Genomic DNA, 16039 nt, shown 5'->3' on the forward strand with positions numbered 1-16039 from the left:
GGGTAGACGCAAAGCTTTGTCTCCACTGCACTTGTCGAAGGCATTCGTCGAATGCCTGGTTGGAACGATTAGTGGGTAGACGTAAAGCTTTGTCTCCACTGCATTCGTCGAAGGCGTGGTTCGAACGATTAGTGGGTAGACGTAAAACTTTCTCTTTACTGCACTCGTCGAAGGCATTCGTCGAAGGCCCCGAACAGTTAGCGGGTAGACGTAAAGCTTTGTCTCCACTGCACTCGTCGAAGGCATTCGTCGAAAGCCCAGTTGGAAGAATTAGTGGGTAGACGTAAAACTTTGTCTCCACTGCACTCATCGAAGGCATTAGCCGAAGGCCCGGTTGGAACAATTAGTGGGTAGACGTAAAACTTTGTCTCCACTGCACTCGTCGAAGACATTCGTCGAATGCCTGGTTGGAACAATTAGTGGGTAGACGTAAAGCTTTGTCTCCACTGCACTCGTCGAAGGCATTCGTCGAATGCTTGGTTTGAACGATTAGTGGGTAGATGTAAAACGTTGTCTCCACTGCACTCGTCGAGGGCATTCGTCGAAGGCCAGGTTTGAACGATTAGTGAGTAGACGTAAAGCTTTGTCTCCACTGCACTCGTCGAAGGCATTTGTCGAAGGCACCGAACAGTTAGTGGGTAGACGTAAAGCTCTGTCTCCACTGCACTCGTCAAAGGCATTTGTCGAAGGCCCGGTTGGAACAATTAGTGGGTAGACGTAAAGCTTTGTCTCCACTGCACTCGTCGAAGGCATTCGTCGAAGGCCTGGTTTGAACGATTAGTGGGTAGACGTAAAACTTTGTCTCCTCTGCACTCATCGAAGGCATTATCCGAAGGCCCGGTTGAAACAATTAGTGGGTAGACGTAAAACTTTGTCTCCACTGCACTCGTCGAAGGCATTCGTCAAAGGCCTTGTTTGAACGATTAGTGGGTAGACGTAAAACTTTGTCTCCACTGCACTCGTCGAAGACATTCGTCGAACGCCCGGTTGGAACGATTAGTGGGTAGACGTAGAACTTTGTCTTTACTGCACTCGTCGAAGGCCCCGAACAGTTAGTGAGTAGACGTAAAGCTTTGTCTCCACTGCACTCGTCGAAGACATTCGTCGAATGCCAGGTTGGAACAATTAGTGGGTAGACGTAAAGCTTTGTCTCCACTGCACTCGTCGAAGGCATTCGTCGAAGGCTTCGTTTGAACGATTAGTGGGTAGACGTAAAACTTTGTCTCCACTGCACTCGTCGAGGGCATTCGTCGAAGGCCTGGTTTGAACGATTAGTGGGTAGACGTAAAGCTTTGTCTCCACTGCACTCGTCGAAGGCATTTGTCGAAGGCACCGAACAGTTAGTGGGTAGACGTAAAGCTTTGTCTCCACTGCACTCGTCAAAGGCATTCGTCGAAGGCCCGGTTGGAACAATTAGTGGGTAGACGTAAAGCTTTGTCTCCACTGCACTCGTCGAAGGCATTCGTCGAAGGACTGGTTTGAACGATTAGTGGGTAGACGTAAAACTTTGTCTCCACTGCACTCATCGAAGGCATTATCCGAAGGCCCGGTTGAGACAATTAGTGGGTAGACGTAAACCTTTGTCTCCACTGCACTCGTCGAAGGCATTCTTCGAAGGCCTGGTTTGAACGATTAGTGGGTAGACGTAAAACTTTGTCTTCACTGCACTCGTCGAAGGCATTCCTCGAAGGCCCGGCTGGAACAATTAGTGGGTAGACGTAAAGCTTTGTCTCCACTGCACTCGTCGAAGGCATTCGTCGAATGCCTGGTTGGAACGATTAGTGGGTAGACGTAAAGCTTTGTCTCCACTGCATTCGTCGAAGGCGTGGTTTGAACGATTAGTGGGTAGACGTAAAACTTTGTCTTTACTGCACTCGTCGAAGGCATTCGTCGAAGGTCCCGAACAGTTAGTGGGTAGACGTAAAGCTTTGTCTCCACTGCACTCGTCGAAGGCATTCGTCGAAAGCCCAGTTGGAACAATTAGTGGGTAGACGTAAAAATTTGTCTCCACTGCACTCATCGAAGGCATTAGCCGAAGGCCCGGTTGGAACAATTAGTGGGTAGACGTAAAACTTTGTCTCCACTGCACTCGTCGAAGACATTCGTCGAATGCCTGGTTGGAACAATTAGTGGGTAGACGTAAAGCTTTGTCTCCACTGCACTCGTCTAAGGCATTCGTCGAAAGCCCAGTTGGAACAATTAGTGGGTAGACGTAAAACTTGGTCTCCACTGCACTCATCGAAGGCATTATCCGAAGGCCCGGTTGAAACAATTAGTGGGTAGACGTAAAACTTTGTCTCCACTGCACTCGTCGAAGGTATTCGTCAAAGGCCTTGTTTGAACGATTAGTGGGTAGACGTAAAACTGTCTCCACTGCACTCGTCGAAGTCATTTGTCGAACGCCCGGTTGGAACGATTAGTGGGTAGACGTAAAACTTTGTCTTTACTGCACTCGTCGAAGGCATTCGTCGAAGGCCCCGAACAGTTAGTGGGTAGACGTAAAGCTTTGTCTCCACTGCACTCGTCGAAGACATTCGTCGAATGCCTGGTTGGAACAATTAGTGGGTAGACGTAAAGCTTTGTCTCCACTGCACTTGTCGAAGGCATTCGTCGAAGGCTTGGTTTGAACGATTAGTGGCTAGACGTAAAACTTTGTCTCCACTGCACTCGTCGAGGGCATTCGTCGAAGGCCTGGTTGGAACGATTAGTGGGTAGACGTAAAGCTTTGTCTCCACTGCACTCGTCGAAGGCATTTGTCGAAGGCACCGAACAGTTAGTGGGTAGACGTAAAGCTTTGTCTCCACTGCACTCGTCAAAGGCATTCGTCGAAGGCCCGGTTGGAACAATTAGTGGGTAGACGTAAAGCTTTGTCTCCACTGCACTCGTCGAGGGCATTCGTCGAAGGCCTGGTTTGAACGATTAGTGGGTAGACGTAAAACTTTGTCTTTACTGCACTCGTCGAAGGCATTCGTCGAAGGCACCGAACAGTTAGTGGGTAGGCGTAAAGCTTTGTCTCCACTGCACTCGTCGAAGGCATTCGTCGAAGGCCTGGTTGGACCAATTAATGGGTAGACGTAAAACTTTGTCTCCACTGCACTTGTAGAAGGCATTCGTCAAAGGCCTTGTTTGAACGATTAGTGGGTAGACGTAAAACTTTGTCTCCACTGCACTCGTCGAAGACATTCGTCGAACGTCCGGTTGGAACGATTAGTGGGTACACGTAAAGCTTTGTCTCCATTGCACTCGTCGAAGGCATTCGTCGAAGGCCTGGTTTGAACGATTAGAGGGTAGACGTAAAATTTTGTCTCCACTGCACTCATCGAAGGCATTATCCGAAGGCCCGGTTGAAACAATTAGTGGGTAGACGTAAAACTTTCTCTCCACTGCACTCGTCGAGGGCATTCGTCGAAGGCCTGGTTTGAACGATTAGTGGGTAGACGTTAAGCTTTGTCTCCACTGCACTCATCAAGGGCATTATCCGAAGGGCCGGTTGAAACAATTAGTGGGTAGACGTAAAACTCTGTCTCCACTGCACTCGTCGAAGACATTCGTCGAATGCCTGGTTGGAACAATTAGTGGGTAGAGGTAAAGCTTTGTCTCCACTGCACTCGTCGAAGACATTCGTCGAATGCCTGGTTGGAACAATTAGTGGGTAGACGTAAAGCTTTGTCTCCACTGCACTCGTCGAAGGCATTCGTCGAAGGCTTGGTTTGAACGATTAGTGGGTAGACGTAAAACTTTGTCTCCACTGCACTCGTCGAGGGCATTCGTCGGAGGCCTGGTTTGAACGATTAGTGGGTAGACGTAAAGCTTTGTCTCCACTGCACTCGTCGAAGGCATTTGTCGAAGGCACCGTACAGTTAGTGGGTAGACGTAAAGCTTTGTCTCCACTGCACTCGTCAAAGGCATTCGTCGAAGGCCCGGTTGGAACAATTAGTGGGTAGACGTAAAACTTTGTCTCCACTGCACTCGTCGAGGGCATTCGTCAAAGGCCTGGTTTGAACGATTAGTGGGTAGACGTAAAGCTTTGTCTCCACTGCACTCGTCGAAGGCATTTGTCGAAGGCACCGAACAGTTAGTGGGTAGACGTAAAGCTTTGTCTCCACTGCACTCGTCGAGGGCATTCGTCGAAGGCCTGGTTTGAACGATTAGTGGGTAGACGTAAAACTTTGTCTTTACTGCACTCGTCGAAGGCATTCGTCGAAGGCACCGAACAGTTAGTGGGTAGGCGTAAAGCTTTGTCTCCACTGCACTCGTCGAAGGCATTCGTCGAAGGCCTGATTGGACCAATTAATGGGTAGACATAAAACTTTGTCTCCACTGCACTTGTAGAAGGCATTCGTCAAAGGCCTTGTTTGAACGATTAGTGGGTAGACGTAAAGCTTTGTCTCCACTGCACTCGTCGAGGGCATTCGTCGAAGGCCTGGTTTGAACGATTAGTGGGTAGACGTAAAACTTTGTCTTTACTGCACTCGTCGAAGGCATTCGTCGAAGGCACCGAACAGTTAGTGGGTAGGCGTAAAGCTTTGTCTCCATTGCACTCGTCGAAGGCATTCGTCGAAGGCCTGGTTTGAACGATTAGTGGGTAGACGTAAAATTTTGTCTCCACTGCACTCATCGAAGGCATTATCCGAAGGCCCGGTTGAAACAATTAGTGGGTAGACGTAAAAGTTTGTCTCCACTGCACTGGTCGAGGGCATTCGTGGAAGGCCTGGTTTGAACGATTAGTGGGAAGACGTAGAACTTTGTCTCCACTGCACTCATCAAGGGCATTATCCGAAGGGCCGGTTGAAACAATTAGTGGGTAGACGTAAAACTCTGTCTCCACTGCACTCGTCGAAGACATTCGTCGAATGCCTGGTTGGAACAATTAGTGGGTAGAGGTAAAGCTTTGTCTCCACTGCACTCATCGAAGGCATTATCCGAAGGCCCGGTTGAAACAATTAGTGGGTAGACGTAAAACTTTGTCTCCACTGCACTCGTCGAGGGCATTCGTGGAAGGCCTGGTTTGAACGATTAGTGGGTAGACGTAAAACTTTGTCTCGACTGCACTCATCGAAGGCATTATCTGAACGCCCGGTTGAAACAATTAGTGGGTAGACGTAAAACTTTGTCTCCACTGCACTCGTCGAGGGCATTTGTCGAAGGCCCGGTTGAAACAATTAGTGGGTAGACGTAAAACTTTCTCTCCACTGCACTCGTCGAGGGCATTCGTCGAAGGCCTGGTTTGAATGATTAGTGGGTAGACGTTAAGCTTTGTCTCCGCTGCACTCGTCGAAGGCATTCGTCAAACGCCTTGTTGGAACAATTAGTGGGTAGACGTAAAGCTTTGTCTCCACTGCACTCGTCGAAGGCATTCGTCGAAGGCCTGGTTGGAACGATTAGTGGGTAGACGTAAAACGATGTCTCCATTGCACTCGTCGAAGGCATTCGTCGAAGGCCTGGTTTGAACGATTAGTGGGTAGACGTAAAGCTTTGTCTCCACTGCACTCGTCGAAGGCATTCGTCGAAGGCCTGGTTGGACCAATTAATGGGTAGACATAAAACTTTGTCTCCACTGCACTTGTAGTAGGCATTCGTCAAAGGCCTTGTTTGAACGATTAGTGGGTAGACGTAAAACTTTGTCTCCACTGCACTCGTCGAAGACATTCGTCGAACGTCCGGTTGGAACGATTAGTGGGTAGACGTAAAGCTTTGTCTCCATTGCACTCGTCGAAGGCATTCGTCGAAGGCCTGGTTTGAACGATTAGTGGGTAGACGTAAAATTTTGTCTCCACTGCACTCATCGAAGGCATTATCCGAAGGCCCGGTTGAAACAATTAGTGGGTAGACGTAAAACTTTCTCTCCACTGCACTCGTCGAGGGCATTCGTCGAAGGCCTGGTTTGAATGATTAGTGGGTAGACGTTAAGCTTTGTCTCCGCTGCACTCGTCGAAGGCATTCGTCAAACGCCTTGTTGGAACAATTAGTGGGTAGACGTAAAGCTTTGTCTCCACTGCACTCGTCGAAGGCATTCGTCGAAGGCCTGGTTGGAACGATTAGTGGGTAGACGTAAAACGATGTCTCCATTGCACTCGTCGAAGGCATTCGTCGAAGGCCTGGTTGGAACGATTAGAGGGTAGACGTTAAGCTTTGTCTCCACTGCGCTCGTCGAAGGCATTCGAATGCGGGAGCCAAATCCCCGACGCCTGCGTTCCGCTTTCCAACGCGTTTGACGAGTGCGGTGGACACAAAGGTAGCTAGCTTTAGGCCTACCCACTCATCATTCCACTGACAGCTCGGCGTTCTGAAGCCCCCGAGCGCTCTCGTCTCCTCTCCGTCACTTTCTCGGCTCATATCCCCGCTTAATTTAGCAATAAAACTGAATTGTGTAGTGCTCCCAGCGTGTTGCTTCTTCAGGATGCTCGTTCTCACAGAGAGCGAACGCAAAGTTGAGAGGGAAAAGGAAGCTTGGGACATTATGCGTTTCACATATTGTGTTAAAAGTATCTCCCTTCGTTAGTGTAACAGCAAATTCAGGTGGTCAATCGTCGGCAACTTATTTTGCCGGAAAACCGGCAATAGCGTTCGCGTGGTCAGTTTCCGGGCGGTGCGCACCGTTCGAATGGTGGTTCTCCGAGAAGTACCGGCAACTTCCCGGCGCTTTTTATGTCCGAGCTCCGAACGGCTGGGCGAGCGGGCGCCAGACTGATCCGGTGTCGTCTCCTCCGAGAAGCGAGAGGAGCGCAGTTTGAATCAAAAAGCGAAATAACGAGTGTGATCTGGGCCCTATACTACACGGCGGAGCCAAGGTTCCGGGACAACGGCGTCTGCTGCGATTGGTCAGCGGACCAATCCAAGCCGTTGGGAAAATACCACAAGGAAAATACGGTCGTCCTTCTCGGAGGTGGACCGGGGCCCGAAGGGCGAAGCCAAGGTTGCGTGACATCTGTCACCTGGCACATGACGTCACTGCTTGTTTTAGTTGGTTTCGCTTGTAATGTCATAGGTTGCAATTTTCATGCTGTCGCTGCAACATGCAACCCACGACCGCCTTATGCAACTTTGGCACCTTTGTTGCTTTATTTATTTATTTATTTATTACACTTTTCCGGTGCACCTAAACAGCCCGTAGGCCTACATAAGGGTGCACCGTTGACACTTACATGCAGTTTTGCATTAAATGGATGCACGAAAACGCATGCATAATTTGAAGAAACAAAAACGTGAAATATAAATGTAAATGAGAAAAGTGCATAAAGTTGAAAACAACACTGTTTGCTAAAAAGACTGATACAAGAGAGCGTCACATTATAAAAGCACTTGCGGAGACCGCATACTAAAACTTTCCCGCAAAAAGATGTCTACTTCGGGCGTGTTTGCGACACTTGACATGTTAAAATTATACTGGATACGCTCAATGGGTCTTAAGCTTTTTGGCTCAGAGGAACCGAAAACACGATGGGAGCGAAGAGACCTGCCAGGTACAGCAATGAATATGGATGAGGTTAGCTTGGGGCAATCTATGAAACCGTGAAGACATTTGTGTAAAAATAAAAATCTCGTACCTGCCTCCTTTCGCAGAGGCAATACAGGTTTACAATCGTCAACAATCGCTCATGGCTGAAATAAATTCGCTTGTTAAAATAACGATCGTAAAGTAGTCGAACAAACTTCTGTACATTTTCAAGTTCATTCGAGTTTGTCTGGTTTTAACGATTCCAAACAACGCTGGAGAAATCCAGTTTATACAGGATGAGGGATCGCTACAAATGCAAAAAGCAAGAATATCCCCTAAAGTTTGGTTGCATTCATTGCGTGATGCTGTCTGGTGTAGTTGGTTCGTTGATTAGGGGCGAGCCAGTCCAAGTCAGACAGGCTGGCAGGCGCCAACGTGAGCCCAGGTTGGACGAAAAATGCCTTGCTTTTGTGCCGAAGTCGTCTACATGTCCCGATCAGACCTGTGCCCGTCACTTGAAAAATGTAATGGATTACAATCACAATTTACCGATTCTCAAATATATTGAATCACCGTTAAAAATCACTCTCACTGAAAAGTGACGGATTACTTTAATCGTAACGTTACAAATTACTTTAACGTTACGTTTCCCCTACACTTATCCAGAAAAAATTTGAAACAATTTTTATATTTTCAAAAATATTCAGCAACACTCTTTTCTATTTTTCATACGCCCACATTATGGTAGTCCTCGTAACAATAAAACATTGTACTTATGAGAAAGAATGTAGGTGCACTCCGTTCGCCTGTAGCTCACAAGGCAGCGTAATCTGCAACCACACCCGCCATCCCGCTTGCTTACGGCGAACGGAAACGATCCCTGGAATTCTACAGACCAAGCGGTACGCTTATATATGAGTCGCAGCGTCTACGAGATCCGGAGGTAGTTAACCGATCTACGAATGTCCCCTTTGGAAACGGGCCTTTCAAGTGCGAGTGTAACGTCTGGAAAGCTGAGGTCTCGTGCCTGTAGCTTTGACGTGCTGTAAGCTTATGTATGCATGAACGCAGTACAGTTGCACGCAGTACTGAAAAAGGCATGGGCGCGAGCGCCCGTTTTTGAACTTTAGTCGAGCGGGTGGTCGCTCGCTCATACTGGATCAGTTTCTGTATGATGTTTATATATTTTTAGAAGTATCGAGTGGTTAAAGTAATTCGTTACAAATATTTTTTAACGACAGTACATTCCAAATTACTGCTAAAAAACGTCGCAATTACAAAATTACACAAAAAAAAACGGATTACTTTCCAAATCTAGTCTAGACGAGCGACAATAAGATAAATGGTTTTCGCTTCCAGGTAACATTATTGCTTGTGCGCGTCCGATTTTGCCAATCAAAATTCGGCTGAGTGCTATCGAAAACAAAGGTGGGTACCGGTTCCGTTAATCAATGTGGCGCAGCTACACAAAGGATCGTGCGTTCTATGTGTCCATTTGTCCCCTAACTATTTGCTGACGCTACTGCGTCGTGTAGCGTTCGTCACGAAAGGATGGGGGCTATTCAAGACGACAGACGGCAATGAGTGCGTTGAGATCCCGCTCACGATTTCAGAACCGCTGACCCAAAAGATTAGATTCTGGGCGCCTCTTGTACTAATTGCAATGAACAGCTTGTTAGCGAGTAAATCGATATTTTTTTTTCCTTCTGACAAGTTTTTCTCGCGAAAACAAAGGCTACAAGCGCCAAAAATGTCATTTCTTGGTTGGGTGAATATTAGGCTTAGGTGTACAGCGGCTTGTCTTTTCTCTGTGTATCTCTTGATTCAGGTAACGTTATTTTTAAGGTCTCACGTTTTCGATACACCCGATGGAATCCGGAAAACAGTCGCCGGTAAAATTTTCTTAACTTCCGCTTTATCTGGAGAACTCCAAATTTGGAGGTTTCCATGGCCAAGAAAAAACAGGGCAGTTTTCTACGAATCAGTTCGGTTAGAACACAGGTTCAGCGGTCATCAGGAGAGGCCTCCCCTGATTCTTCCAAAATCTAAAAATCTTTCGAAAACAGGTTGACCGTTTATCCCGTTGGGGTTCGTTCAGGACACGGGGCATTGCAATTCTGGGCCACGACACAAACCGTTGTTATGGTTTCCAGATTGATATTAGAGGAAGGTACGGCTGTGATTTGATAACCGTGAAAGCTATTCCCTTTTAGGTTTCATAGGAGGGACAGTTGAGGCTTCTATTCAAGGAGGTTATAATTACCAGGGCGGGGCACGTTGCAATATTGGTGAAGCCTAGCCATAAAAGAAAGTTTAAACGATATTGTGGCCAATCTGACTGTAGATCTCTCTGGCAATTGGTGCGCGTGACATGTCACGTGTAATGTCGATGGGTGATTATTGAAGGATCCTTTGCAGACTTGCGCGCGCTTCGTCCAGTGGGTTCTATCAGATCGAAGGCTAGACGAAGGCTAGCTACGGTCACGTGATGTGGTCACGTTGGGCTGATAAGTGAGGAGAGTAAGGAGGAAAATGAGAAAGAGGCGAGGCGTCAAGGGAGCAAGGCTTGTGGAGGCAACGCGCCTGACGTCATGCCCTCTCCTACCCTTCTATCCTCCTTACTGCTATCTCACCACTCCACCCCACATAGCCGCAGGGAGGGGCGATAGAAGAGGGTGAAAAGAAAACAAGCTTTCCAATGACAACGTCAAGGAGTTCAGTGATCTTAATGTGTACTTTTTGAGTTCTGCTGTAAGACAGTATTACAATTGGCAAGGGTGCCAATGTCATTTGGAGAACATAAAAGCGCTTCACGACAGGGACGAAGAGTAGGAACGAGACAACACAATGCGCTAACTTCAACTGGTTTAATCGTCAGAAAATCAAAGGTTTTAAAGAAGCTACGAGTAGTAGCGAGTCCAGACCAGGATGTGGCCCAAAAGAAACAAAGAGTGGCGGTTGTGCCTCACGTGCACAAAACCGCACACAATCTCAAAAGGATAGCAAACCGCGTAAATGCTCGGGTAGTTTTTTTTGCACCCGAAAAACTTGCCAAGTTGTGCAAAATGACGGACCCTTACCGCAAACCACCGGTTGGCTGCGTGAAGAAGCATCGCAGCCCGTTTGTAGATTGCGCAGAAGGCGTCGTTTATGAGATCCCGCTGACGTGCGGTAAAAAGTATACGTTGGACAGACGGGAAGATGTCTGAATGACAGATTGCGCGAGCACAACCTAAAAGTGAGCGGACAGCGTGACGGTCATTTGTCGATGCACTGCCATGACTGTGGGTGCAAACCTGAATTTAATTTGTCCACTGTCATTAGAAAACATAGAGATAAGACGGTAAGGGAAATTATAGAGACGGACCTGATAAAAAACTACGGGGATCGATGTGTCAGCGTGGCGTCGATCGATTTGGCCGACAAAGAGACACAGTTCTTGCGATCAGAGGTGTGGCTTGCGATTGGTTGAATGGCGCGATGATGCAGAGTATTTATACCTTTGATTTTCTGACGATTAAACCAGTTGAAGTTAGCGCATTGTGTTGTCTCGTTCCTACCCTTTGTCCCTGTCGTGAAGCGCTTTTATGTTCTCCAAGTTTCAGTACCAACTCGCCCAAGAATCCGCATTACTCAGCCAATGTCATGTGGTGCACTTGCATTCTCATACATAAATTCAACTCTGTTACGTCACGCCGCGGTGGTGGCGCGTCGGGCGCACTTATGGTCCTGGGCTGTGCACGGAAATCACCATGCGGGACGTGCATTTCTGTGGCGTTTAGGAAAATACGAGACAAAAAAGCCTGCCTTCTTGTTAAAACGCCACGACTAAGGCTGTACCAGAGAAGGAAAGGTTTGAAGATCACTTTTCATATGTTTTCTGCCTGCTCGGTTCGTTTGAAAACGTGGATAGGTGCTGCGAAAAGTGAAAACCCTCTGCCGTCGGACCAAGGTTGCTTGTGCGTGAAGCACTTTGGGGTAAATTTACAAATTCTTCTGGTCGTCGAACTTTTGTTTTGTTCCAACATCAACGCAGAAAAACTACCAACAGAAACTGTAATATATTGTTTGTTTGGTCGCTATTAGGACTCGAATCTCGTGCTATGACAGATTTTAACGGGACTTCGCATAAACGTTCAGCTGAGCAGCATTTTGACCTGTGTAAGGTTTTCTATTTAATGTTAGTACTTACCTCAATATCTGAGCGTAAAAGCCAGTGAAGCAACATTATTTATCCTAATAATATTTATTGCCTTGGCACTGGGGTGATTTGCAAGGCGTGTGAGCTTTGCCCTACACTCTCAAGAAAAAAGGGTGTCAAATGGTGTATTCTTATACCCTTTGTCCCATATAATACACCCCAGAATTTCAATTCGACGTACAGTGCCCTACAGTCGAACATTGGGCCCCAAACTTTACGAGGAGCTTGATAGCCGTGTGGTACAACATATTAAATAGCTAAAGTACGTATCAAAGACCACATAAAGAAAACACTGAGCTTTTACAGTAGGGCCAAGAAAACCCTGAATTATTTTTTTCATGTTCAGTAAAACGTGCATTAGCTATTTTAATAAGTTGTACCACACGGCTATCAAGCCCCTCGTAAAATTTCGGGCCGTCTGTTCGACTGTAGGGCGCTGTACGTCAAATTGAAGTTTTGGGGTGTATTATATGGGACAAAGGGTGTAAGAACACACCCTTTGACACCCTTTTTTCTTGAGAGTGTATGCATTGACGAAGAACATACGTAACATCTAGACTCGCGGACAAACTTAAGTCAAGAGGGAAAAGTCTAAGTAACCCGGCATGAATCACTGAAAATAGAAACGAAACCTAAACACATGACTAACACATTTGAAGACTTACATGCTACGAAATGCTCGTTATTTTACGAAAGAGTCCGTATGCGCAAAATATAAATCGTACTTCCTAAGCGTCAGATACTAAATCGTACATATGTATATGCACTCCATATCTGTTACACATAAGAAAATATGACAATTACATATCAAGTTCGATATTTCAAACTCAAAGCCGAAAGCAAAAGGCCCCAGAGGAATTCTTTAACGACCTGCATTCCCCCGAAGTGGGAGGAAATAAGCACAGAGCCCGCACTTGCGGATACGGACTTCTGAGCAACTCTTTTTAAGTGCACTACTCCAAATTTTATTAAAGTTCATGGTTGGACATTGAAGTAACTGCTAACGATAAATTGAAAACCTTACATAGGCCAAACTTCTGTTCAGCAGAGCGCCTGCGTGAAGTCCCGTTCAAAACACTTATAGCACGAGATTCGAGTTTTAATAGCGGTCATACAAAACAAAATATTAAAATATCTGTTCGTACTTTCTGATAGACTACTATATTACCTAACTGTGAATAAAAAATCAAATAAAAAGCTGGGTTATTTTAGAAAATCGACTCCAAACTTGCTAGTATTTCGAAATATTCGTTTTTCAGGCACATGTTGCGCAATATAGATTAAACGCAAAATAATCGAATTATACTCAAAAGGAAAAACTTAATTGGAGCTTTAAGGTGATGTAAAGATCATAAATATCTGTTGATTAGGTAACACCGCACAGCTTGCTGAACTTCGTCAAATATCGTCGCAGAGAGGCAGTTTGACAGTGAAAACAAAAAGCATTAAGGATCTTATGGCATATAAACTTTATTAGAATAAAAAAACATATCTCGAGAGTGTTCCCAAAAAGTTATATTGATGTAGCATAAAACGTAGGGAAAAGGCGTGCAGTGAAATATGGCACCGCCGATAAGCTGGAAAAACGTCAGTTTTCACCTTGGCCACTTCAACGGTCTATAACTTGAGAACAAAACATATCACAAACTCGCCGTTTGCGTCTTCTTTTATTACAGAAATTGCCTGAGAACAGGTTTTTTGTTTGACAAAAATCAAAAATTTACCCAAATGTGTGCCTCAGTTGAAATGAAATCGCCATATATTACAAAGAAATATTTGAAAAATAAAAATTGGCAACTGCATTTCTCTGTAGTGATCAAATTATCATATAGCGAATTGCAGTGTATGTGAAATTGTGGGCTTTCGTAAAGTTCTTGTTTTAGCACTATGATTAATCATGTATCACGTGGTCACGTGCCGTCATGATGTCAAGACATGCTCTCAAGTAATTTCACGTCGCCTGGTTCCGTGTCGTAGTCACGTGACTCATTTCATCAAGTCGACTGAAACTGAGAACATCACTAGATTTATTACCGTTGCTGACATCGGGATGTCATATGGTATCATGAATTCTCAGCACGAATCACGTGATACCGTGACGTACTGGATTGTCATGAGCCCAAGTCGAAAGCTCCAGTTCATGACAGTCAGCATGGCAATGACTCGTGTTCAATCAAAAATGAGAATAGCCGAACTCTAACAATGTCTAAAGCTCAACCCATGCTTTATGTTTTGCCAAAACCAGCGTATGACTATGATGAACACCAACAGTAAAAACTAGCGTCAGTCACGTGGCCGCTTGTTCTAATTGCGAGTTGAGGAGGGGAAAGCGGTTTCTTTCCTTTATTTTTTTCTGCGTCTCCCAATAAGCGAAAAGGAAAACTAATCAGTGTTTTTGCAAGTTACAATCTCAGGAACCAGCTCTTAGCGGCATTCACTGAAAGTCCAAAAATTGTTGCACGACCCATTTTACATGTACACATCATTGATGCACCCAAACATGTTTTCGTTGTTGCTGAACTGCCTGGGAAAGTTGTCCCCGTGAATAGAAACATTAAAAGGACTGAATGAATCTGACGATAAGTAGAACTACAAGTGTGTGCGGGAGGGATACCTGAAAAAGAAGATCCTATTGGCCTTATAGGGACCGCCGAACATTGGCAGCCACTCTAAGTTTCACAGGAGTGTCATTCTTAAAGAACCCTGAAAAGAAAAAAAAAATGCTTTTTTTTCCAAGCAGTTTGCTTGGGACATGCGTGTCCATAAATTAACTTTGGGCGAAAAAAAATTTAGAGCGATATTGACGGCGCGAGACGGGATTTATTCAGTAGTCACCTCCTTTCCATATCTTTTCTCTCTCGACATTTCGGGCGTGTGGAGGAGAGGGAAATCGGCTTGGCCATCTCATTGAGGTGGAAAGAGTGTATGACCATTCCGTGACATCATGGACTTACCGTGCAGAACTTAAAATAAATCTCGCGCCGTCAATATTGCTCTAAAGTTTTTTCTTCTTTGCTTTCGCGTCAAGTTCATTTTTAGAAAGTCGTGCCCCAACCAGACTGTTTAAAAAAATTTTCTTTTCATTGGTCCTTTAAGTTCTTCCTCAAACTTTGACCACCGCCGTATTTAGTTTAAACTTCACAGTTTATCACTGCCAATTAAAAGAAATGGAGAATTACTGTTGGCGAATGGCACAAATATAACTGTCGAATTAACACCCCCAAACGGAGAAGTGAGTCTTTCGGGAATAATAAGTATTCTCTGAAGGAACATCTAAAAATAAAAAAGGGGGAGGGGCATACAAGGGGGAAGGGAGTTATAAACATATACTGTGTTGTAAAAGTTCCTCTGATCCCCATCTTCGGCAGCGACCAGAAAGCGTGTTCCCGGATATTGCTTTGTTTGCAAAACCACTGCTGCATGAAAGCGCGTTTTCGTGGTGCTAGACACTTGCACCGTTCCTCACGACGCTGCACCAAACAGGAATAATTTGTGTCCTAAAATACATGGCTTGCGTCGAGCGCGAACCTTCCGCAGCGTGCATTATGCACCACCAAATTTGATTTTCCCAGGAAGAACAAATCGCAGTGACCACCAGCATTGAGTGCGATGTCCTCACGTGCAAACCATGTCAAACAGTGTCGTTTTCCGTTAAAATGCAATGTTCTCAACACTAGTAAAAGTGGATGTCCAAATTGTAAAGTTGTACAGGATATAGACGCTTTACACACGCGCCAAATTGAGCCGCCATAGCCGCCCTTCTCTTGACTTACCGAGGTGCCGAGCCACTGAAGCGGGCGTTGACGAGTCTCCACAAGGGCCTATGCTGGGGAGAAGGACACAGCAGCACTTAAAGTGACAATAACCTGGCCTGCTGTGGAAATGGTGAAGTGAAGCTAACGGAATAAGAGGAAACAAAAATTGAAGGTCAGTTATGGCGGCGCCCATGCACAGCTGCTGCAAAGCGTCTATAAATAGCAGTCTAACAATGATATGTGGCAGCCTAATAAAATGTTAGAACGCGCATGACTGATAAAGCACAGAGTTGTAAAGTGAGGGCCCAAAACAAGTGCCCTTAAAACTGAATATATAACATAGCCTCCCGTGACAGCATTTTGCGAAGTTTCGAGCTTGCGCAAGCCGATGTCTTAATGTGATTTATATTAGAAATACACTGTCTATCCCTCGCGCTATTTCTGTGTAACTATGAATATCATTGCATGCAGCTTTACGTATTTATTTTTGCAGTAAGGCGTTGTGTATGGGATTATTTAGAAGAATACAATTTATTATCTCCCTTTGTGCACATTTTGTGTATTTGCCTTCAGGTATACTATGTGAGTACACAGTCCTCTTGGCATACCCCACGACGTGCTTCACACTGTAAATCAACGAAAATG

Source organism: Ixodes scapularis, unplaced genomic scaffold (assembly GCF_016920785.2).
Source record: "Ixodes scapularis isolate PalLabHiFi unplaced genomic scaffold, ASM1692078v2 ptg000312l_1___fragment_3__unscaffolded, whole genome shotgun sequence".
Lineage (NCBI taxonomy): Eukaryota > Metazoa > Arthropoda > Arachnida > Ixodida > Ixodidae > Ixodes > Ixodes scapularis.